This window comes from Microcaecilia unicolor, chromosome 10 (genome assembly GCF_901765095.1).
Source record: "Microcaecilia unicolor chromosome 10, aMicUni1.1, whole genome shotgun sequence".
Lineage (NCBI taxonomy): Eukaryota > Metazoa > Chordata > Amphibia > Gymnophiona > Siphonopidae > Microcaecilia > Microcaecilia unicolor.
Window position 1 is genome coordinate 213,656,609 of NC_044040.1, and position 23,649 is coordinate 213,680,257.

A 23,649-nucleotide genomic window follows, 5' to 3' on the forward strand; every position below is an offset into this window, starting at 1 on the left:
CTTAAGAAAGGCAGGATGTGCCTTTGGACTACAAATCTTATTCTTCCTGCAGTGATCTGTAATAGTTTTTTTTTCTGAGCACAAGTCCCAGTTCCCTATGCCTTATGGGACTTTTCCTATTGGCTGACCCTTGTCCCTGTGTATGCTGGGCTGTAGCCCACCCCTTCTCTCTCCATTGGTGTTGAGAGTGTGTCTACAGCATGCTCTTCTAAGATTTGTAAGATGACTTGCTGTACCTTGTTGCATACTCTCCCTTTAAGATACTGTAAAATAACCAAATTTTTACCAGTTTAAAATTATTTACAGCAGCCACTCTTCAGCCAGCTTATCTCTCCAGTGAGAGAGAGAGAGAGAACTGGTAGAGAAAGATTCAAATCTGCAGGGCAGATACTTTTGTTCAACACTCCAGAACTGCAAGTTATTTCCTTTTGTTTGAATTTGCATTACAGAAGATTTTGGTTCAAGAGTTCGGAGTCTTCAAAGTGATCTTCTATTCTCTGGTTAACTGCACGCTAATCTCTTGAGTAGAGAGAGCCTTTTAGGAGACAGGGAACAGGTCCCACTGAAAAAAATGAGCCCTGTGTAATAATGCATGCTTGTGCATTTTGGAATGGGGTAATGTTGTAGAGACTTGTAATAAATTCTAGCCCTCATGCTACCTTATTCTTCAGTCCAGATGTGTCATAAACAGGACTATCTGCATATAATGCATTCAGAAAGGTGTTAAAAATATGGCTACTCAGAAAATACTACAGAGTATCAGATTTTACCGATCAATTCATAAATATTTAATAGAACCGTTATTATGGGTATGAAATTTTGTAAAGGAGAGTCAAGCTGAAAACCTCTTCAGTCTCTCCTAACTGAGAGAGTTAGGGGAATTGGAAGTTAATGCTGAATGATATAACGCTAAGGCTTAGTGGTTAGGGTGATGGACTTTGGTCCTGGAGAACTAAGGAACTGAGTTTGATTCCCACCAGGCACAGGCAGCTCCTTGTGACTCTGGGCAAGTCATTTAACCCTCCTTTGCCCCATGTAAGCCGCATTGAGCCTGCCATGAGTGGGAAAGCGCAGGGTACAAATGTAACAAAAATAAAATAGATACTATTAGAGATTCTACATGGAATGTTGCTATTCCACTAGCATATAACAAAAGAGAGGGAACGAAGTACAAACTAAAGTCCAAACAAAAAAAACAGCACCACGGGCCTTTAAAAATGGAACACAGTTCTTTAATGAATGAGCCTTGACAAAAAGACCCGACACGGGCCGTGTTTCGGTGACTAGCACCTGCGTCAGGGGTCACAGTGATGACGTGGAAAACTTGGGGAATAACTCGAATATATTCCTCTACAATATATTATTCCTTACCCCACGTCTCATATAGTAAAAGCTACAGAGCTTTTCATCCGTTTGGATACAGAAAGTGAAAGTGCCTTGGTGCTTTGTAGCTTTTACTATATGAGACGTGGGGTAAGGAATAATATATTGTAGAGGAATATATTCGAGTTATTCCCCAAGTTTTCCACGTCATCACTGTGACCCCTGACGCAGGTGCTAGTCACCGAAACACGGCCCGTGTCGGGTCTTTTTGTCAAGGCTCATTCATTAAAGAACTGTGTTCCATTTTTAAAGGCCCGTGGTGCTATTCCACTAGCAACATTCTATGTAGAAGCCTGCGCGGCCACATTGGTGATCTGCAAGGGCCGACTTCTACATGGAATGTTGCTAGTGGAATAGCAACATTCCATGTAGAATCTCAAATAGTAGCAACAGTGGAGGAGTGGCCTAGTGGTTAGGGTGGCGGACTTTGGTCCCGGGGAACTGAGTAACTGAGTTCGATTCCCACTTCATGGCACAGGCAGCTCCTTATGACTCTGGGCAAGTCACTTAACCCTCCGTTGCCCCAGGTACAAATAAGTACCTGTATACAATATGTAAGCCGCATTGAGCCTGCCATGAGTGGGAAAGCGCGGGGTACAAATGTAACAAAAATAAAATTTGATGAATGCATAACCTGACACTTAAGCGTTTATCTTGCCTAAGCATCTAAGTCCTCGCTTTGCAAAACCAGGATATCAAACCTAAGTGTATGCAAATGACATGAGGGTGTGGTCTGGGTGTGTGTTGGGTGGAACAAAGGCGTAGCAAGTTCATAATTATTTATTTTTTATTTCAGAACGGGATTAAGTGGCCGGATTCAGTAAATGACACTCTAATTAGGTGTCCTTTGCAGAATACTAGCTTAGTACAGATCTCACGACTAAGGTGTTGGATTTACACCTGCTGAAACCTGGTGTAAATCCAGCGCCCACCTTAGATGAAGAAATGACATTCTATAACATTGTGCCTAACTTCTGGGAACGTCCCCTGATCCACTCATACTCTTTCTATAGGTATGTCCCTTTTAAGTTGCACGTTATTAAATTTATGCTCAGATGTTACAGAATAGCTACTAGGGCAGATGCATGTGAATCCAAATTGTCGCCAATTAACTCCAATTACTGACTGTTGACACCTCATTAAATATTTAATTTGCATGCACGTCTGCCCTGAGCACCCAAACTTGAGTTATCTATGTAGAATCTAGGGGTAATCATCTATGCCCTAAAAGATCGAGATTGAGTTACACCTGCTACCACACACGTTTAGGATTTTGTCAAGAGCTGCTATTGAGCAGCAGTCCACTGGAGGGATAATGGGGGACGGCTCCTTCAATCCACTAGTAGCTTTTGTCCTCTCAAAATGCCAAACGAGCAAGAGAAACTACCAAGAAAATAGCGCCAGGATAATAACCAGTTATTCTTCTAAAGTTGCAAAGATAACTAGCTATGTGCTGGGTTTGAACCCATCGATTTTTTTGTAAGTTAATTTTTCTAAAATGGATGATCTTGCTGAATGTGCATTTCTTCTGCATTTTAGGACAAGCTCTGCATTGGCAGATTCAGCCCTAAAACACCGGTGAAACCTGATATGTATTGACCTGTACGTCTCAATTCTTATTTCTACGACCTGTCTAAAATATCACATAGCGGGAAAGCGCGGGGTACAAATGTAATAAATTAAATTAAAATGGGGTTGCACACGTTATTTTCTAATGTTTAGTACTGATAGTATATTGTATGAAAATTATGTTAGAAACATAACGGCAGATAAAGGCCATATGACCCATCCAGTCTGCCCATCCTCCGTAACCCCTAATTCTTCCTGTTCCTAAGCGATCCCACATGCTTATCCCATGCCTTCTTAAATTCTGGAACAGTCCTCGACTCCACCACCTCCACCGGGAGGCCATTCCACGCCTCCATCACCATTTCTGTGAAATACTTCCTCGGGTTGCTCCTAAGCCTATTCCTTCTCAAAGTTATCGTATGCCCTCTCATATCAGAGCTCTCCTTTATTTGAAAAAGGCTCTCTTCCTGTACATAAATGCCCTTGAGATATTTAAACGTTTTTATCATGTCTCCTCTCTCCCAGCGTATACATGTTGACGTTCATAAACCTGTCCCTATAATTTTTGCATTCAAGACCGCTTACTAATTTCGTTGCCGCCCTCTGGACTCCATCCTGTTTATATCTTTCCGTAGGCGTGGTCTCCAGAACTGAACGCAGTATTCCAAATGAGGCCTCACCAGAGACTTATACAACGGCACTATCACCTCATTTTTCCTGTTGGTCATGCCTCTCTTTATGCACCCAAGCATCCTTCTGGCTTTGACCGTCGCCTTTTTCTACCTGTTTGAAAGCTTTAAGGTCGTCAGACACAATCGCTCCCAAGTCCCGCTCTTCCTTCGCACACTGAAGCACTTCACCCCCTAAACTGTTTGTAATCTGCCTTGAACTAATTGCTGGGTTATACAGAATATAAGTTCTCCTATTAAATTAAATTCTTCAGTCTTAGTTTGCTCTCTTCTCCTCTGTTCCCAGTATCCCCTCTGATTAGCAATATCATTTCTTCAGCAGAGCCTCATTAATAGGACTCCTGGGAACAAAACCTCATGCAACTTTCATTTATTAGGGATCACTCAACATCCCCCCTCACCCTTCCTTTCAAGAAGCCTAAGTAAGCTGTTTTGTGACAGTTGAAATCCTATCAGATGAGAGATCTAAATCCGCTCATCCAAAAATCCATTACACTCACACCAGCTCCCAGAGGAGAGAAGGTACAAAAGTCCCTCCACAGAGCTTGAAGCAACAAGATAACAGTTTCTTAGTGTGAAAATACTGAAAGACAGCGAGTCTGTCACAACAGATGGGACACGGTGCCCTGTTATACCAGATTTTAGCTGAAAAATCAAAGTTTATGTGAGGACAAGATGAAGACTAACCGGACCGTTTTAAAAAAGAAACCACAGTAAATTATGTGATTTTCCTTTACCTGGGTTCTGTGTGTGATATCCACAGGCAAAAAATAGAGTCAGGAGTAGCCAAATGGTCTGCAACCTGGGGAAGCCAGGGCTCAAATCTCGCCAGGGCTTCTTGCATCATCTTTTGCACCCTAGTATAAGCCGTGGATTTTCTGCCTTTGTGTAGATGAAGGGCTATTTCCTAAACCCAATGAGTCCATATTAGTTGCATCAGTGGCGTAGCTGTGGGGAGGCCACAGGGGCCTGGGCCCCCCCAAAATTGGCTCTGGGGCCCCCGGTTTGGCTGGTGAGGGTCCCCAATTCCCGCCAACTAAAGTGTTTGTCCCTTGTTGGTCTCACATTGCCTGGTACCTGTCCTGTTTTCAGTCACTGTGCACGCTCGTTTTAATGAAACTGAGCACGGCGACTGAAAACAGAACAGGGTGCCAGGCAATGTGATACCAGCGCAGGACAAACACTTTAGCTGGCAGGGGTTCGGGACCCCCGCCAGACAAGATACATTCGCAGTGGCGGTGGAAGGGGAGCGGTGGGGGGAGGAAGCAGTGAGCAGTGGCAGGAGGGCAGCGGTGGGAAGGCGGTAGCATCTGTGGGGGGGGGCAGAAGTGGTGAAGAGAGGGCGGCGGTGGCCCCTTCTCCCGTCGAGGTCTGGCCTGCACATCTGAGCTGCATTGGACTTAGTGGGTTTTGGAAACAAGACCTTCAATCTGCCCCTGCAAAAGCTGCACCTATATATTAGCTCCCCCTCGGGTGTGCACGCATGCTACTGTGCACTCGAACGTGTGTATTAACCTGCAGTACGGATGGCCGCAAATTGTAAGTTTTTTTATTTGCAGAAAGCCACAAACGTGTGTGCATGTCCGAATAAAACTGAATTTATTTAGACACAGAAGAACAGGCGCCGATGTGTACTGGACAGGGGTGTAGCTATAGGGGGCCACGGGGGCCTGGGCCCCCGCAAAGTTTGTCCGGGCCCTTGGTTTGGTTGGCGGGGGTCCCCAACACCCGCCAGCTGAAGCCTTCTTCAGCGTGGTCTCTGGCGCAGCCGCGTTCGCAGTCTGCCCCCTGCTCTTCTTTCTTCTTGCTCCTCCTGTGCACGCTGACATCAGCGTCAGGAGCCGTTTTTGGCCAATTAAATTGTTTGGAATATCGACCCCCCCCCCCCCCCTAGGATTTGATTTGCCGTAATAAACATTAATCAAATGCTCCGAGCTATGTTAATATTCTCCAAAGCAAGAGTAAAGCTTCATGGTGTATTTTTCCAAGCTTGTTTTGGGCTTATTTATGTTCAATGACATCCTGTCGGTAAGAGGCATTTTGCTCTGCCTGGTTCTGAGGCTCATTAAATTTAGACATTGCCGTTCACTTGTTGAGTTGGATGATTCTTTGCGGCACTGGTGATTCACCCAGAGATACTGACGGAAACGCAGCTGCACGAACAAATGCTGTAAAGGAGCTTAGAACAATTCAGATACAGCTAATTCTTCACAGTAGGTTCACATCATTGTGCAACAAACGCATGTTGTCTAGTTGATACACTACTCGAAACAAAAAAAAACTGTTCACGTCTGTTGATTTTCTAAAAATGTCTTTGGAAGCTCAGAGTCACAAAAGTATTTCTAAGCGCTTGAAATTCAAGTAACTGCCAAGACAGCTGCTGGGGAGTCCAAGCTCATCTTGCAGCAGTACGCATTTTGGGTATGAAAGGACAGTCTCTCAATGATTCAGAAAAGTGTGATTACTAAAACGATGTCTGTCCTTCTTGGTCAGCTAGGCTGCAGGACACATGTGCCTTACCCTTTTTCCAAGTTCAGAAGATCAGGGCCGCCAAGAGACTAGGCCGTGCCCGGGGCAAGGCAGCCCCGCCTCCGCCTCTCCCCCAGCTGCCACCCCCCGTCGCTCCAGTCCGCGGTCTCACCTGCCTGCCTCCACGGCTCCGGGCCCCCTTCATTCAAAACGGCAGTCTCAGATCGCGTCTCTTCTGGCCTTCCCTCCCTGTGTCCCGCCCTCGTCTGATGTAACTTCCGGTTTCCGCGAGGGCGGGACACAGGAGGGAAGGCCAGAAGAGACACGATCTACGACTGCCGCTTTGAATGAAGGGGGCCCGGAGCTGTGGAGGCAGGCAGGTGAGACCGGGGACTGCAGCGCCGGCGGCCTGACCCCGGCGCCGGGCCCCCCTTGGAGGCCCGGGGAATTTTGCTCCCCCTGCCCCCCCCTCTCGGCGGCCCTGCAGAAGACACTTAGGACTTCTTTTACAAAGCCGCGGCAAATGAGAGGAAGCTCACAGACGCTGAATGGGCTTCCTCTCATTCGTCGCGCTGGGAATCGCTAGCGCGGTTTAGTGAAAGAGGCCCTTAGTTCTGCTGCACAAGCATTAATCCACAAACATACTCTTGGGCTCCCATGTCATTGCTTCTGTTAAATACAGTGGGAAGTTAAGAATTTAGGGGCCCTTTTACTAAGCCGCGTAAGCGTCTACGTGCGCCCAACGCGTGCCGAAATGGAGTTACCACCCGGCTACCATGTGGGCTCTTGCAGTAATTTCATTTCTGGCGTGTGCCCAATACCCACATACAAAAACTTATTTTCGGACGTGTGCCAAGTGGCATTTGACGCACATAGGTCATTACCGCCAGGTTACCACTAGGTCAATGGCTGGTGGTAACGTCTCAGACCCAAAATGGAAACGCACCAATTTTGATTTTTGCTGCACGTCCATTTTTGGCAAAGATTTTTAAAAGTCCTTTTTTTTTTTTTCACAAGCGCGCTGAAAAATGTATCGGTTTGCGCCCAAAACCCGTGCCTACACTACCACAAGCCATTCTTCAGTGCACCTTAGTAAAAGGACCCCTAAGGATGTTTTTGTTCTTGGTTTTGTTGTGTATACAACATTGAGTAACCTTGTATATCTGTAAATAAAAAAGTTCCAGAACTCACTGTTCCCTTTAGATCTCTTCCCTTAATTTTTTTAATTATAATTACCCCTTATTAGTAGAGTTTTGCACATAAATTGAATGGATTTTAACGTTAAAATTTATTTGTTTGTTACATTTATACCCCACATTTTCCCCATCTATTTGCAGGCTCAATGTGGCTTACAAAGTATCGTAAAGGCGATTGCCATTACGGTTGATAACAAATACAAGGTTGTGTTATGGTCACAGGTAGAAGTGTTTCAGGCATCATGGGGTCGAGGATAATAGATTGTCCAGTACGATCATAGATTATCTTGTGTTGCTGAGTGTGGGGATTTATGTTTGGAAATAAAAAAAATCTATGATAAGCTTTATACCCAGATAAGGTCTGAGCATGGCATCTTACGAAATCTATAGTTATCCCACACCAGCTCTACAGAGAACAAATAAATTGTCTGTATGCCGATAAGCTTTTAGGTAACAACCTTCCAGTCAATTAAGTGGTGGGGAGGGAACTTCAAAAGTGACTACAATCATCTTTAGTAAAAGAGATAGGAAAGTGGAAAGAGCAAGATCATTGTAAACAGTGTGAGCTGCAGGATTTAAGTATTAGATGGGGATGTTTTCATCATACGGGAAGAACAATGGCAGCTCCTCGTGACCTTGGGCAAGTCACTTAGGGCTCCTTTTACAAAGACGAAATAGCGTTTTTTAGCGTGTGCTAAATGCTAGAGACGCCCATTGTCTCTAGCATTTAGAACATGCTAAAAACGCTAGCTCGTCTTTCAAAAAGACCACCTTAATCCTCCATTGCCGTTAAAGACTGAGCATACTGTATCAACCTCTCCTCCTCCCCCATTCTCTATTTCTGTGGATAACACTCTCATCCTTCCTGTCTCATCAGCTCTTAACTTTGGGGTCATCTTCGACTCCTCCCTCTCCTTCTCTGCACATATTCAACAGACTGCTAAAACCTGTTGTTTCTTTCTCTATAATATCAGCAAAATTCGCCCTTTCCTTTCTGAGCACACTACCAGAACCCTAATCCACGCTCTTATCACCTATCGCTTAGACTATTGCAACTTGCTTCTCACAGGTCTCCCACTTAGCCATCTCTCTCCTCTTCAATCTGTTCAAAATTCTGCTGCACGACTAATATTCCGCCAGTGTCGTTACGCTCATATTAGCCCTCTCCTCAAGTCACTTCACTGGCTTCCTATCCGTTTCCGCATACAGTTCAAACTCCTCTTATTGACCTACAAGTGCATTCACTCTGCAGCTCCTCAGTACCTCTCCACTCTCATCTCTCCCTACATTCCTCCCAGGGAACTCTGTTCACTGGGTAAATCTCTCTTATCTGCACCCTTCTCCTCCACTGCTAACTCCAGCCTCCGTTCCTTTTATCTTGCTGCACCATATGCCTGGAATAGACTTCCTGAGTCGGTACGTCAAGCTCCATTTCTGGCTGTCTTCAAATCTAAGCTTAAAAGCCCACCTTTTAACTCCTAACCCTTATTCACTTGTTCAGAACCCTTATTTTATCATCCTCACTTAAATATTCCCTTATCGCTTGTTTGTCCTGTTTGTCTGTCCTAATTAGATTGTAAGCTCTATCGGGCAGGGACTGTCTCTTCATGTTCAAGTGTACATCGCTGCGTACGTCTAGTAGTGCTTTAGAAATGATAAGTAGTAGTAGTATCAGTTCTTCAATAGAAGCGTGCGTTTGTAGATACAGCCGTGCAGGCATTGGCTTCATATATGACCCCTGATGAAGGCCTTTCCCGCCTTTCTTCTAAAGTATACATATTGAGATCTTTAAGTCTGTGCCCATACTCTTTATGAGGAGGATCACTGACCAGTTTCGTAGCCACCCTCTGGACCGACTCCATCCTGTTTATATCTTTTTGAAGCTGCGGTCTCCAGAATTCTAACAAATTAAAAGAAGAAACAAAACATATTTCCCTGCAAACGTCTAATCCGTCACTATAACAATATCAAGACTGTAGTTTTCATGTGCAGCTCTTCATTGAAATAAAGGACTCAATACCTTGATTGCTGAGAGAAAAGGTCAGCAAAGAATATTACGGCAGGTGAAACTGATACAGCTAAGTGCTTTAACAGCACAAAAGATACAAACCATCAATCCCTGCGCTTTGATGCACCTTTACAATCGAAGCTGGCCTCGGAGAGACCTTGAAAAATTGACTGTTAAGAACCAGAAAACTTCTCTGTAACCACGAGAGCCTGGATGATATGTGAACTCTCCACACATGTAACAACCATAGCCCACCAATCATGATATTGTTTGAAGGTTCCCCCCCCCCCCTCCACAAGCAGTCTCCACCAACTCCTTTATACCATTAGCTCGGTAAGAACCAGGGCTGGGATCTAGAACCCTAATCCTTCATTTGCAACCACCAAAACATTCTTTCCCCATTACTACCTCTCCTGAACACACCTAGTCTTGCTTTGGGGCCACGTATCAGGCTTTTTTCTGGTGCCATGTAATTATAGGCCCTCAATCCATCCGCTACTGAAGGTCAGTACCGTAGCTACAGGGGGTCATGGGGGTCTGGGCCCCCCAAATTGGCTGTGTGCCCCTGGTTTGGCTGATGGGGGTCCACAACCCCCTCCAGCTGAAGCGTTTGTCCAGTGGTGGTCTCCGGCGCCACCACATTGCCTGCCCTGCTCTCTCTCTTCCCTTCACATCCGGCACCCTCATTTTAGCCAAGGTATATGTACAGCGGTGGCAGTGACGGTGCATGGGATTTGCGTTTCAAGACGTATGAGGAGAGACTTGCTGAATTAAACATGTATACTCTGGACGAAAGGAGAAGCAGGGGTGATACGATACAGACGTTCAAATATTTGAAAGGTATTAATCCGCAAACGAACCTTTTCCGGAGATGGGAAGGCGGTAGAACTAGAGGGCATGAAACGAGGTTGAAGGAGGGCAGACTCAAGAAAAATGTTAGGAAGTATTTTTTCATAGACAGAGTAGTGGATGCTTGGAATGCTCTCCTGCGGGAGGTGGTGGAAATGAAAACGGTAACGGAATTCAAACATGCGTGGGATAAGCATAAAGGAATCCTGTGCAGAAGGAATGGATCCTCAGGAGCTTAGTCAAGATCGGGAGGCGGGGATAGTGCTGGGCAGACTTATATGGTCTGTGCCAGAGCCGGTGGTGGGAGGCAGGGATAGTGCTGGACAGACTTATACGGTCTGTACCAGAGCCGGTGGTGGGAGGCGGGGCTGGTGGTTGGGAGGCGGGGATAGTGCTGGGCAGACTTATACGGTCCTGAAGAACACAGGTACAAATCAAAGTAGGGTATACACAAAATTAGCACATATGAGTGATCTTGGTGGGCAGACTGGATGGACCGTGCAGGTCTTTTTCTGCCGTCATCTACTATGTTACTGTCATCTACTATGTTACTATGTAGTAAAAAAAGCCTGTTTCTCATTGAAATGAAATGGGCGCTAAAAAGGTAATGGCCTTCTGCCATTTATGTTCTCCCCCTCGTCTCAGAACCCCCCCGTCATCTCAGGACCCCCTCCCCCCTGTCATTGCAGGACCCCCGTCTCCCCCTCTCTCTCTCGTCTCAGGACTCCTCTGCATCTCAGGACCCCCCCTCTATCCGGGCCCCCCTCTCCTCCCATTTCCACCGGCCAGCGCCTCCCTCCCTCTGTCTCTGTGGCCTCTGACTGCAAGGAGGACGTGTGCGGGTGCCCCAGCCCTTCGTACGTGGCAGCTGCTGTTTAAAAAGTTTTACCTCCTGCTCATCCGGCAACACTGAAGTGCAGCAAGTACAGACGCTGCTTCTTACAGCTGTTCCTCTGGTCCCGCCCTCATTTCCTGTTTGTAGGAACTGCAGAAACAGAAGCGAAATCACAGAGTTCCCTCGAGGGTGGGGCAGTGATCGGGAGTGCGATTACGAACCCTAGGAACACTACACAGCTTCACTGCCACGCTGCCACGGAGTCAGCTTCAGAACGTTGGAGGGGCAAATTATTATATTAGATATCTCAAATACGGAAAGGAATTCAATAAATGGCGCCAAATATTTGGCACTGAAAAACTGAGTGCTAAGAAACCGAGGATGCCCATCTCAAAAACGACCAAATCCAAGGCATTTGTTCTTGGGGGGGAGCCAGCATTCGTGGTGCACTGGTCCCCCTGACATGCCAGGACACCAACCGGGCACCCTAGGGGGCACTGCAGTGGACTTCACAAATTGCTCCCAGCTGCATAGCTCCCTTACCTTGGGTGCTGAGTCCCTCAAAACCCACTCCCCACAACTGTACACCACTACCATAGCCCTTAGGGATGAAGGGGGGCACCTAGATGTGGGTACAGTGGGTTTCTGGTGGGTTTTGGAGGGCTCCCATTTACCACCACAAGTATAACAGGTGGGGGAGATGGGCCTGGGTCCACCTGCCTGAAGTGCACTGCACCCACTAAAACTGCTCTAGGGACCTGCGTACTGCTGTGATGGAGACGAGTATGACATTTGAGGCTGGCATAGAGGCTGGAAAAATGTTTTTTAATTTCTTTTTTTTTGGGTGGGAGGGGGTTGGTGACCACTGGGGGAGTAAGGGGAGGTCATCCCCGATTCCCTCCGATGGTCATCTGGTCAGTTCGGGCACCTTTTCGAGGCTTGGTCGTGAAAAAAAAATGGACCGAGTAAAGTCGGCCAAATGCTCGTCAGGGACGCCCTTCTTTTTTCCATTATCGGCAGAGGACGCCCATCTCTTAAGCATGCCCCCGTCCCGCCTTCGATACGCTGCCGACACGCCCCAGGGAACTTTGGTCGTCCCCGCGACGGAAAGCAGTTGAGGATGCCCAAAATCGGCTTTCGATTATGCCGATTTGGGCGCCCCTGAGAGAAGGACGCCCATCTCCCGATTTGTGTCGAAAGATGGGCGCCCTTCTCCTTCGATCATGCCCATATTAGTAAACAAGGCCCTAAATTTTGTTTTGTGAAAAAATGTTTATTGTTTTCAGGCCACATTCCAATGATTAATCTTTGGTGACTTCTCTGGGACAACAGCTCCTTGGCACCACATAAATTTGTGTATCTTTGTTGATGTACAAAGACTGTAAATAAGATCAGTTGCTGGCTTTTCACAGTCCTGCCAGCGTCTCTTTGAAGCAAACAATGCTGCTACACACCCGTAAATGTTACATAAACAGAAATTCAAAGTCTTCAGGTGCCAAGTTGCTAACCTTTGCAGAAGGAAACAGGTCCTCTTTCCAACCCCCTGTGCAGGATAGAACATGGGATATTAAAAATGACACAAACTTGTTCTTTATGGCTCTCGCCATTATGGAAATGGACTGCCGTAGTCTGTGTTTTACTTAAAAACCAAATGCAACAAATCCTTGGCACTTCTTGTATCAACATTGTGAAACGTGTAGCACAGATTCTGAGGCAAATTAGTTGGTGTGACGTAATAAGCTACGCACTAAACGTGAATTCTATAATGGCAGCTGTGCGTGAGCACTTAGTGGCTGGCTCATGCCTAACTGTAGGCAGTTAGGTGTGTACATATAGTATTTTTATAAATTGTGCATCGTGGAAAGGGAGACCCATGTGGCAGAGGGGGCTGCGGATAACCATGTGGCCGGGTGGGGGGGGGGGGGGGGGGGGTGAACTGGAAAAGTTTGGGAACCTCTGCCTTAAAGAAATATCTCCTAAGATTACGCCTTACTCACTAGTAACTGTTTAACATTTTAAAATATATTTCTTTATTAATAGATCAATACAATTTTCCTAAAATAAAATCCATTCCCTTAACCAATCCATACACCAATACATTTAAAACCAAACAATTCTCCACAATACTCTTTCAATACACATTCAAATAGCATATACCTGGCAATCTTTTACATCAATGTGTGATCATAGCTCTTTAGTCATGTGTTAATCCACTGCTCCAGAGTCTCCCACAGGATTCAGCCTTGCTTCAAATCAGACTCATTGAATCACCAACTTGTAAAATAGTTCTGTCCTTTTTTCCAACAAACCATTGTAACGTTAGTGATAAATCTTGAATGTTGTAATGTTGAACAGTTACTAGTGAGTAATTTGTAATATAATGTGTAACTAATTATAGAGTTGAGACCTAGATTGTAATTGTGACTAAGATTACGCCTGAGTCAATCCCCTAAAATTTGCCCCCCAGTTCTGGAGCTTCTTTTCAACTGAGAGGCCCACATCCTATCCCTGTGTGCCAGGGGGATATTTAAATGTCTCTATCATCTCCCTCTTTCTTGCCGTCGTTCCAGAGTAAACATATCCAGGTGTTTTATGGCAAAGAGCACTTTAGTATTCAGTCTGGACTGATTCTATCCAGTTTATATCCTTTCTTAGGATATTTTAATTACTCTTTCTGTGTGTCCAAGCAGCTTTTGGTTTTTGCCATATCTACCTCTTTGGCCACTTTTTTGATTGTTATAAATCACTTTAATACCCTGCATAAATGAAAAAAAAAAAAAAAAATCAAATCAGATATAATGTCTTCCACGCACAGAACTTCACCCCTAACATGCTACGTCACTGTTCTACATATTCCTTCCCTTTCCCTTGATTCTGACATTGCCACTTTTATACTTCCTCCTGTCTCTAACACCTAAAAAAGCATTCTTTCATTGTACTGTATTGTGTTATTTTCTCTTCCTTTTCAATCTTCACTTTCCTATTTTCCAAGCATTTTGACTACTTGACCTTCTTTATCTGTTTTTGCTTCACCTATAGTATTGTCATGTCCCCTACCTCAAGGCAAGCGGCGTCCTCGGGCTGTGCAGGGTCCCGTCGACACGCACACTTGACTGGCACAGCCCTGAGCCATGTGTGTGTAGTTCTTCTCTGGCTGCAGGCTCCTTTGATTGCTTTGCTTCCATGCACCTGGCTCTGCTCTCTCTCTCTCTCTGCCTGGCTTCCAGGCTCCTTGATTGCTTTGCTTCCACTCACCTGGGTCTGCTCTTCCTCTGCCTGGCTTCCCTTACTTCTCTCCTATTGGTCTTCTGGTTCCTCCTTCCCCTGCTCTTGTCCTATGGCTGTACCCCTTCTCCCTGTGACTACTTGACCTTCTTTATCTGTTTTTGCTTCACATATAGTATTGTCATGTCCCCTACCTCAAGGCAAGCGGCGTCCTCGGGCTGTGCAGGGTCCCGTCGACACGTACACTTGACTGGCACAGCCCTGAGCCATGTGTGTGTAGTTCTTCTCTGGCTGCAGGCTCCTTGATTGCTTTGCTTCCACCCACCTGGGTCTGCTTTTCCTCTGCCTGGCTTCCCTTGCTTCTCTCCTATTGGTCTTCTGGTTCCTCCTTTCCCTGCTCTTGTCCTTTGGCTGTGCCCCTTCTCCCTGCTGATGTCAGACGCCAGCACTTTATCAGCTGAGCTCTCCCTAGACTCCTTGCTTCAGCTTCTACTTTGGTAGGTGTTACTTGCTCAGTAGTGTGCTTCTCCTCTATTTTGTTCTTCGCTGCTGACTTAGCCTTTACCTGGATTACTCTCGTGTCTGCTGCCTGTCTACTGACTCTGCCTGTACCTGGATTACTCTTGTGTCTGCTGTCTGCCTACTGACTCTGCCTGTACCTGGATTACTCTTGTGTCTGCTGCCTGCCTGCTGACCTTGCCTGTACCTGGATTACTCTTGTGTCTGCTGCTTGCCTCCTGACCTTGCCTGTATCTGGATTACTCTCATGTCTGCTGCCTGCCTGCTGACCTTGCCTGTACCTGGATTACTCTTGTGTCTGCTGCTTGCCTCCTGACCTTGCCTGTACCTGGATTACTCTTGTGTCTGCTGCTTGCCTCCTGACCTTGCCTGTATCTGGATTACTCTCGTGTCTGCTGTCTGCCTACTGACTCTGCCTGTGCCTGGATTACTCTTGTGTTTGCTGCCTGCCTACTGACCTTGCCTGTACCTGGATTACTATTGTGTCTGCTGCCTGCCTACTGACCTTGCCTGTACCTGGATTACTCTCGTGTCTGCTGACTCTGCCTGTACCTGGATCACTCTCTTGCCTGCTGCCTGTCTGGCCGTCATGTTCATCACCCCGCTTCCTGCTCCATCTCGTAAGCCCTGCAGACTGCCTGCACCTAGGGGATCAGCCTCTGGGGAACGGCGATCAGCGCAGGTGAAACCCGGGGTTGTCCGGCTGCCAAGCAGAACCTGGTCCAAGTACCGGGCTCGGCAGCGCTCTACTTGGTATAAGAACTTACAGGTCTGACAAGTATTTGGATAGGTGCAAATCGAAGGTGGGAGAAATTTACAGGAAAAAACAAAATCTTAGGAGCAAGGGCATTCCATTCATTCTTCTTGCCCATACCCTCATCCAGTTGTGGTACTCAGTGTCACATAGTTGCTGGATGCATATATATTTTTGTCACGTTTTCAAGGCAGAAACTAGGTTCGTGAGCCCTTGGACCACTGCCGTGGAGCAGCAGTGGCAGGCAAAACCACCCCACTCCAGAGACAAGGCAGCACTCTGACAGGAACAGCTAGACTTCACCTGCACTTGACCGCCGTTTCTCAGCAGTTGAGCCCCTGGGTGCAGGCAGCCGGCAAGACTTACCGGACAGGGCAGGAACTGAATACCAACTAGGCTGAACAGAGACTGAGGGTCAGAGGGGAAAGGAACATACATGGGCAACAAGGCAGGAAACTAGGCTAGGACCCACAGACAGACAATACTACACAAAGCAGGAAATGGACAAGCTAAAGGACAGGAACTGAAAGCTGCCAAGCAGCCACTGAAACAGGGTACAAATACTGACAGACAAGTGACAGGACTGAAAGCTGCAGAGCAGCCACTAAGCAAGAGACACAGACAAACAGAAACTAGACCAAGAATACAAACCAGAAACAAGACTAAGAAATAAGCAATAAACCTAAACTGCACACAGACTAACTAGAATCAGACAAGGAACTATACAAGAAACCAGACTAAGCAGAAGTGCAACAAAGCACCAACAAACCAGGGACCTTAGACGATGCAAAGGCCAACACAGAAGTTTCCAGCAGGTTAATAAAGCCCATCAGCTGCTGAAGCTCACTGCAGGAATCACAAGGCAGCTACGGGTGCTATTCAGGCACAAGCAAGAGAAGCAAGTCTGGCAGCCCGGAAGATCCGGACCAGACTAGGCTGAAGTCTGGAACGGGTGACAGTTCATAGCAGTCACCGGTTCTTGCCACCAGGGGGCGAGGTGAGCACAGACAAGGAAACGACATTTTTAATAGTGTTATTACCAATGCGGTATTTTCTTGTTTTGTTTTTTTTTAAACTTTCCTGGAGGCAGTCACTAGGAAACTTTCTTCTGAAATGGTCCCAATTTAGGGAAAAATACTGAACGTTCCTCTTAAATGAATCAAACACAGCCTCTTCATCTCCTTCTCACTGTACTCTTGACCACCATCTGGGTGCTTCAGAAATGGTACACAAGTGGGATATCGGGCCATAAGAAAAAGGAGGAAGTGGAAAGAGGAGACCAAAAGCCTGGCGATTATTTTCTAAGTTCACCACCTCGGGAGAATCTCTTCATAAAGGTGGTTAATAAATCCCAATAAATAAAAAAAAGTTTCAACTGAAGGGACTCAGGATCACTTTCTGACAGCACCTCCTTAGCATATCGCCAAGGTCTTCCTGCTCAGAACAAAACTGAAGTTTCTCCAGCAAAGGTACCAATAAGTTAAAATGTGTGTGACAGATCAAAGGAATCCCTCCTGGGAAAGATCCTTTCATTTTTGGCCTCCTCAATTGTTGGCAGATATGAATATTTCAAAAACCTTTTTGGCAGGAGTACTGGAAAGTTATCCAAGTTGTTCAGTCACAAAATACTTTCACCCTTTCCATGAACACAGACACTGCTTCCAAGTTGTGTCCACAGTCCTGAAACCCACTGAACACTGTAATTTTCCCTTGCACATAGGATTGAAATATTCACCTCCCTCTTTTCGTAACTCACTTGCGTCATAGCTTACAGGGAAAGACGACTCTGGGGGTGTTTCAAAGTAAATTTTGCCTCATCCAATCTTGTGATCACAAAACTCTCCTTTGAAGCTCTTTCACTGCCTGGCTGCAGAGATCAATGGCTTACAACCTCCAGAGGAAAATTCCCTCTTTACTATGCTATTTACACCATAGATTTTATAAGAACTTTCTTATTTTTAAATAAATGGCATATGGACAAACATGAGGGATAATATTGGCTGCATATACCCTAGCAGACTTCCTTTTCCATGCTTACCCTTCATGCACCTTTCTGACCTCATGTGCAACTTTCTTTAAATTAGACCCCTTGTTTTCCAGTTCCTCTATCTTTTATTTATTTCGATTTTGCTCACACCTTTTTCAGAAGTAGCTCAAGGTGAGTTACATTCAGGTGTTCTGGACATTTCTCTGTCGCAGGCGGGCTCACAATCTAAGTTTGTACCTGAGGCAATGGAGGGTTAAGTGACTTGCCCAAGATCACAAGGAGCAGTAGTGGGATTTGAACCGGCCACCTCTGGATTGCAAGACCGGTGCTCTAACCACTAGGCCACTCCTCCACCGACATCTTATCTGTTCAATCTTTGCTTATAAGTACATAAGTAATGTCACACTGGGAAAAGACCAAGGGTCCATCGAGCCCAGCATCCTGTCCACGACAGCGGCCAATCCAGGCCAAGGGCACCTGGCGAGCTTCCCAAACGTACAAACATTCTATACAATCAAGCCATTGTGACATCACTAATGAGGTTGGCTCTTATTGGTGGAATGAGCCACTATGACATCACAATAGGTTAAATCACTGCTCTATGTAATAAAAGTGAGCCAAGTAGAGGACATAAGTACATAAGTAATGCCGCACTGGGAAAAGACCAAGGGTCCATCGAGCCCAGCATCCTGTCCATGACAGCGGCCAATCCAGGCCAAGGGCACCTGGCGAGCTTCCCAAACGTACAAACATTCTATACATGTTATTCCTGGAATTGTGGATTTTTCCCAAGACCATTTAGTAGTGGTTTATGGACTTGTCCTTTAGGAAACCGTCTAACCCCTTTTTAAACTCTGCTAAGCTAACCCTATGGTGTCTATTCAAACGTGTTATTGTGTTGACAATTTAAGTAGCATACTATGCCTTTTTATGTACTATTATTTGAATATTGTTACTCCTGCAATTGTCTATTGCCTATGTCTGGCTTATTCTTGCTGTACACTGCCTTGGGTGAATTTCTTTGAAAAGGCAGTAAACAAATCCTAATAAACAAACATGAATTTCCTACTGTTTTTCAACTGAACACTGTAGAAAATTACCTAAGCCTCATTAGGTTAAGGTCATTTTCAATAGGGTAAACTGGGTATAGGTCATGATTTGATATGCCGCCTTTCTGTGGTACAACCGAAGTGGTTTATATAGTACCCGCATAAATGTTCTCGGTCTCTCAGGGGCTCACAATCTAAGGGGTCCTTTTACAAAGCTACGGTAAAAAGGGCCCCTGCGGAGGGAGATCAAAAGAAAAAAAAGCAGATCAAAAAAGACAAAAAAATAGAACAGGAGGGTAACAGAAGAAGTGGTTTATTACAAGTTACCCGACGTGGCCACGTTTCGCCCTCAGGCTGCGTCAGGGGTAAAAAAACTAATAGGGGTAAAAAGCAAAGTGAACCCCTAAAAGTAGTCCTACAACCACCTTACATAAGTGCTTCCCAAGCTTACTCAGCAAACTTCACAATGCTATGTTGACTGCTGCCTGAGGGCGAAACGTGGCCACGTCGGGTAACTTGTAATAAACCACTTCTTCTGTTACCCTCCTGTTCTATTTTTTTGTCTTTTTTGATCTGCTTTTTTTCTTTTGATTTGCCATTTCAGTGGCAGATCTTTGCCTTTTTTTTGTTTCTGCCTGCGGAGGGAGGCCACTTTGTTCCGCGCATCCAGGGCTCTTTTTACCGCAGTGGGTAAAAAGCCCCTAAAAATAAAAGTCATGGCCATGTGGTAACATTATTCTTATTGTGCGGCCGTGTGTGTGTGTGTGTGTGAGGGTGGGGGGGAGACACTTACCGCCACCCACTGAGGTGGCAGTAACCGGGCAGCGATCACAGCCAGGTTAGCGCCGCACTAGAAATGACAGAATTATTTTACTGTCCAATGTATTTATGGCGTCCCTTTCCTTTTCCTGTTTAGTATCGTAGACTGCTTTGATTTCTGCACTTAAAGGTGGTATATTAAGCACCTATTAAACGTAAACATTCACCTGTATCTACTCGCCTACTTTTCTTTATAGAATAGGTGCCACATAGGCCCCCCCTCCAGATGCTGAAGGTGCAGTTAATCACCCCATGTGCTTTCTACGTGTTAAGTACACTGAAAACACGATAGAATCACATCTTCACTTCTGGTTTGTCCGTGGATAACAGCAGACTGCACGAGCTGCTCCGCTGAACTAGTACAGATACGGGCAAAGAGTGATGAGTAGTTTTCCCAAGAACGTGTGGCCTTGGTTATGTCTCTTCCCCAGCGCTAAATGTCACTGTAAAACCAATGAAAGGCTTTTTGCCTCAGTGCCTGCGAGGTGAAAGTTTTAACCACAAAATAACTTACTGTGACACGGGCTGCTGTAATTATGATATTCTGGAGCTGAAGTGCTCGATACTGAATGAAAATGACAAGTGATGTTAATGTGCTACGACTGCTACAAACCGTAAGTGGCTGCAATTCATCAAAACTGGTTTGTCAGGCTAGTGATACCTTGCACGGGGAGGGTGGTAGCAGCCTGACGACAGTGCAATGTATTCACCCTGAAAATCTACTACCGTACACTTAACAGACCTCGCTCTAGAGACAGAGACAAGATTGACAATATATTAAATGTTCCTCTTGGATTCTGTGGTGTCCAACCACTTTCTGCCCATCTCCTACAGTGACTTTTGGTGAAACCTTCTCTGGCCTCCCCCTCTTGCCCACCCTAAATGTAACAAATGCCTAATGAAATTCAGCTTCTCTACTTTAACATCAAAAGCCTCGTCTCTGAAACAGCCTCCTCTATCCCCATCACTTCTTTCACTCATGCCTAGCTGTGGGAGATGAAAAACTGAAGTGTGAGACTTATTACGATTCCCAAATTTCATACCTCTAAAATGTGATGGATGCATTCTTCACTCTGACAATTCCTGTAATGATACAGTGCTCTGTGGTCTTCATTGAGAAGGTGCTTATACTCCGTAATTACCTACGGAGTGGACGAGTAGCCTAATGATTAGTGCAGCGGGCTTAGATCCTGGGGAACTGGGTTCAATTCCCACTGCAGCTCCTTGTGACCTTGGGCAAGTCAGTTAACCCTCCATTGCTCCAGGTACAAATCCTGTATATACTAGGTAAAACACTTTGAATGTAGTTGCAAAAACCACAGAAAGGCAGTATATCAAGTCCCATTTTCCATTCCCTATGTGATATTCTACGTGAAATGTTGCTAGAGGAGCAGCCTAGTGGTTAGTGCAGCGGACTCTGATTCTGGGGAACTGGGTTCAATTCTCACTACAGCTCCTTGTGACTCTGGGCAAGTCACTTAACCCTCTATTGCCCCTGGTACAAAATAAGTACCTGAATATATGTAACCGCTTTGAATGTAGTTGCAAAAACCTCAGAAAGGCAGTATATCAAGTCCAATTTCCCTTTCCCCCTTTCCCTTATGACATCACAATATCAGAAGTGAGCCAAGTATCGGGCAATCAAGCCATTGTGACATCACTGATGAGGTTGGCTCTTATTGGTGGAATGTTGCTAGAGGAGCAGCCTAGTGGTTAGTGCAGCGGACTCTGATTCTGGGGAACTGGGTTCAATTCTCACTACAGCTCCTTGTGACTCTGGGCAAGTCACTTAACCCTCTATTGCCCCTGGTACAAAATAAGTACCTGAATATATGTAACCGCTTTGAATGTAGTTGCAAAAACCACAGAAAGGCGGTATATCAAGTCCCATTTCCCTTTCCTTTCCTCCCTACTTGCTATCTGTCCTGTTCATCTCATGGTGGTGATGATGACAACTTAAAGGTTCCTCATCAGCTGCTCCTCAAGTCGCTTCACTGGCTCCCGATCCGCTACCGTATACAGTTCAAGCTTCTCCTATTGACCTTCAAGTGCACTCAATCCGCAGCCCCCCATTACCTCTCTAACCCTCCTCTCCCCCCTATGTTCCCACCCGCAACCTCCGCTCTCAGGACAAATCACTCCTATCTGTACCCTTTTCCACCACCGCTAACTCCAGATTCCGCCCCTTCTGCCTCACATCACCTTATGCCTGGAACAGACTTCCCGAGCCCATACGCCATGCGCCCTCCCTGCCCATTTTCAAGTCCTTACTCAAAGCCCATCTCTTTTCCCTTGCTTTTGGCGCCTAACCACCTTCCCCATTCATGATACCTACACTGACTACATAGTTTATTACCTTTAGATTGTAAGCTCTCTCGAGCAGGGACTGTCCATCCCCATGTTTAAACTTGTACAGCGCTGCATAACCCTAGCAGCGCTATAGAAATGCTAAGTAGTAGTAGTAGTTATTCCTTGGGTCTCTAAAGAAGCAATCAGTTGCCCTCTTTTCTCTGCACAGATATGGACTCCTTGAGGCGGCACTGTTCCTCTCTTGGCATAGGCAGTGTGGGATTATGCGCAGCAGCTCTGAAGTAGAAGAGCTGCTCAGAAGTGAACTCAGCCTGCTCTCTCTTTCACCAGCTGCATTTTGGTTGTCTCTCTTCTACAGGCTCTCTGAGAGGGTCTTGTGAACCCCAGATTGGGAACCACAGTACTAAGCTTCTACATAGGTACATAAGTATTGCCATACTGGGACAGACCGAAGGTCTATCAAGCCCAGCATCCTGTTTCCAACAGTGGCCAATCCAGGTCACAAGTACCTGGCAAAAGCACAAAAAAAGTACAATAAATTTTATGCTGCTTTTCCTAGAAATAAGCAGTGGATTTTCCACAAGTCCGTTTTAATAATGGTCTATGGACTTTTCCTTTAGGAAGCCAGCCAAACCTTTTTTTAAACCCCGCTAAGCTGAATGCTTTTACTACATTCTCTTGCAACGAATTCCAGAGTTTAATTACCAGTTGAGTGAAGAAATATTTTCTCAGATTCGTTTTAAATGTACTACTTTGTAGGTTCAGTGCATGCCCCACTGTCCTAGTATTTTTGGAAACAGTAAACAAGCGATTCACATCTACCCGTTCCACTCTACCCAGTATTTTATAGACCTCTATCATGTCTCCCCTCAGCCGTCTTTTCTCCAAGCCGAACAGCCGCTTTAGCCTTCCACATAGGGAAGTCTTCTATCCCCTTTATCATTCTGTCGCCCTTCTCTGTACCTTTTATAATTCCACGATATCTTTTAGAGATGCGGTGATCAACACATGACCTCTTCAGCAATTCCAGCAGAACAAATATACAATTTATGTTTTTCAATGCCAACATTTCTAGTACCAATATATAATCACACTGATATTAATTAACGAGAAGTGTCTTCCGGTATCTGATGTTTCTGCTTGGTATAAGATTCCATCTATCACAGAGCACCTCAAACTATTCTGTTGACCCAACCGTTAGTTGGGTTTTCAGGATGCTCACTGTGAGTATGCATGAGTTAAAGGTTCATTGAAAACCCAACTGGTTGTGGGGTCCCCAGGAAAGGTTTGGGTTTAACATATTATACAATTCAACAAATAGACAGGTGTGGGGTGACTGATTTGGAAAGCCCCGCGGGTCTCAGGTTCAGGGCACAATGGGAAATGCTTTGGATTACTCTTCCGGCTTAGGCACGAAGTTTACTGCTGAATTTTTGAAGCTTCCCCTGGGCTTCATAGGCTCAGTCAATAAATAGAGGGGCTGCTGATGACGGTATAGATGGTACAATATCTATTGATAGATGGGCAGGCAGTGTGTAATGAGAGATACCACTGCCTTAGATACTGACCTTTGTGAGAACTGAATTACCAGCACAGTTGACTTTGTAAAGGAGCGAGGGGGGGGGGGGGGGGGAAGGCCAAAAGGGAGGGATGGGTAGGGCAGGGGGGTAGGGAAGGGTACTCCCCAGGATTAACACAGTTAAATAACTCACATAAATCGAAGCCGAATAAAGGAGTTTATTCTGGACTAATTTAGATGTTTGTCAATTGTTGTTTTTTGTTATATTTGTAATACTAGAATGCGATAAGGTCACTAGGAGGGGAAGGAAGGGGAGAAAATGCAAATACTATACTGTAACTTGATAGGCTGATTCAGCCTGTTGGTTGACAATTTTATGTATAAATTTTATTTTTGACAAAGAAATGTTTTGTCTGTTACAACCAATAAAAATGATTTAAACATACAATTCAACAAATATTTTTAAATC

The 23,649-nt window shown here is 45.5% G+C and overlaps 1 protein-coding gene across 4 annotated transcripts in view; it reads right to left on the reverse strand.

The window, feature by feature from the left end:
- Positions 1–23,649, reverse strand: part of LPP (LIM domain containing preferred translocation partner in lipoma) — a 618,364-nt gene that overhangs the window by 139,498 nt on the left and 455,217 nt on the right. The window lies entirely within an intron of this gene.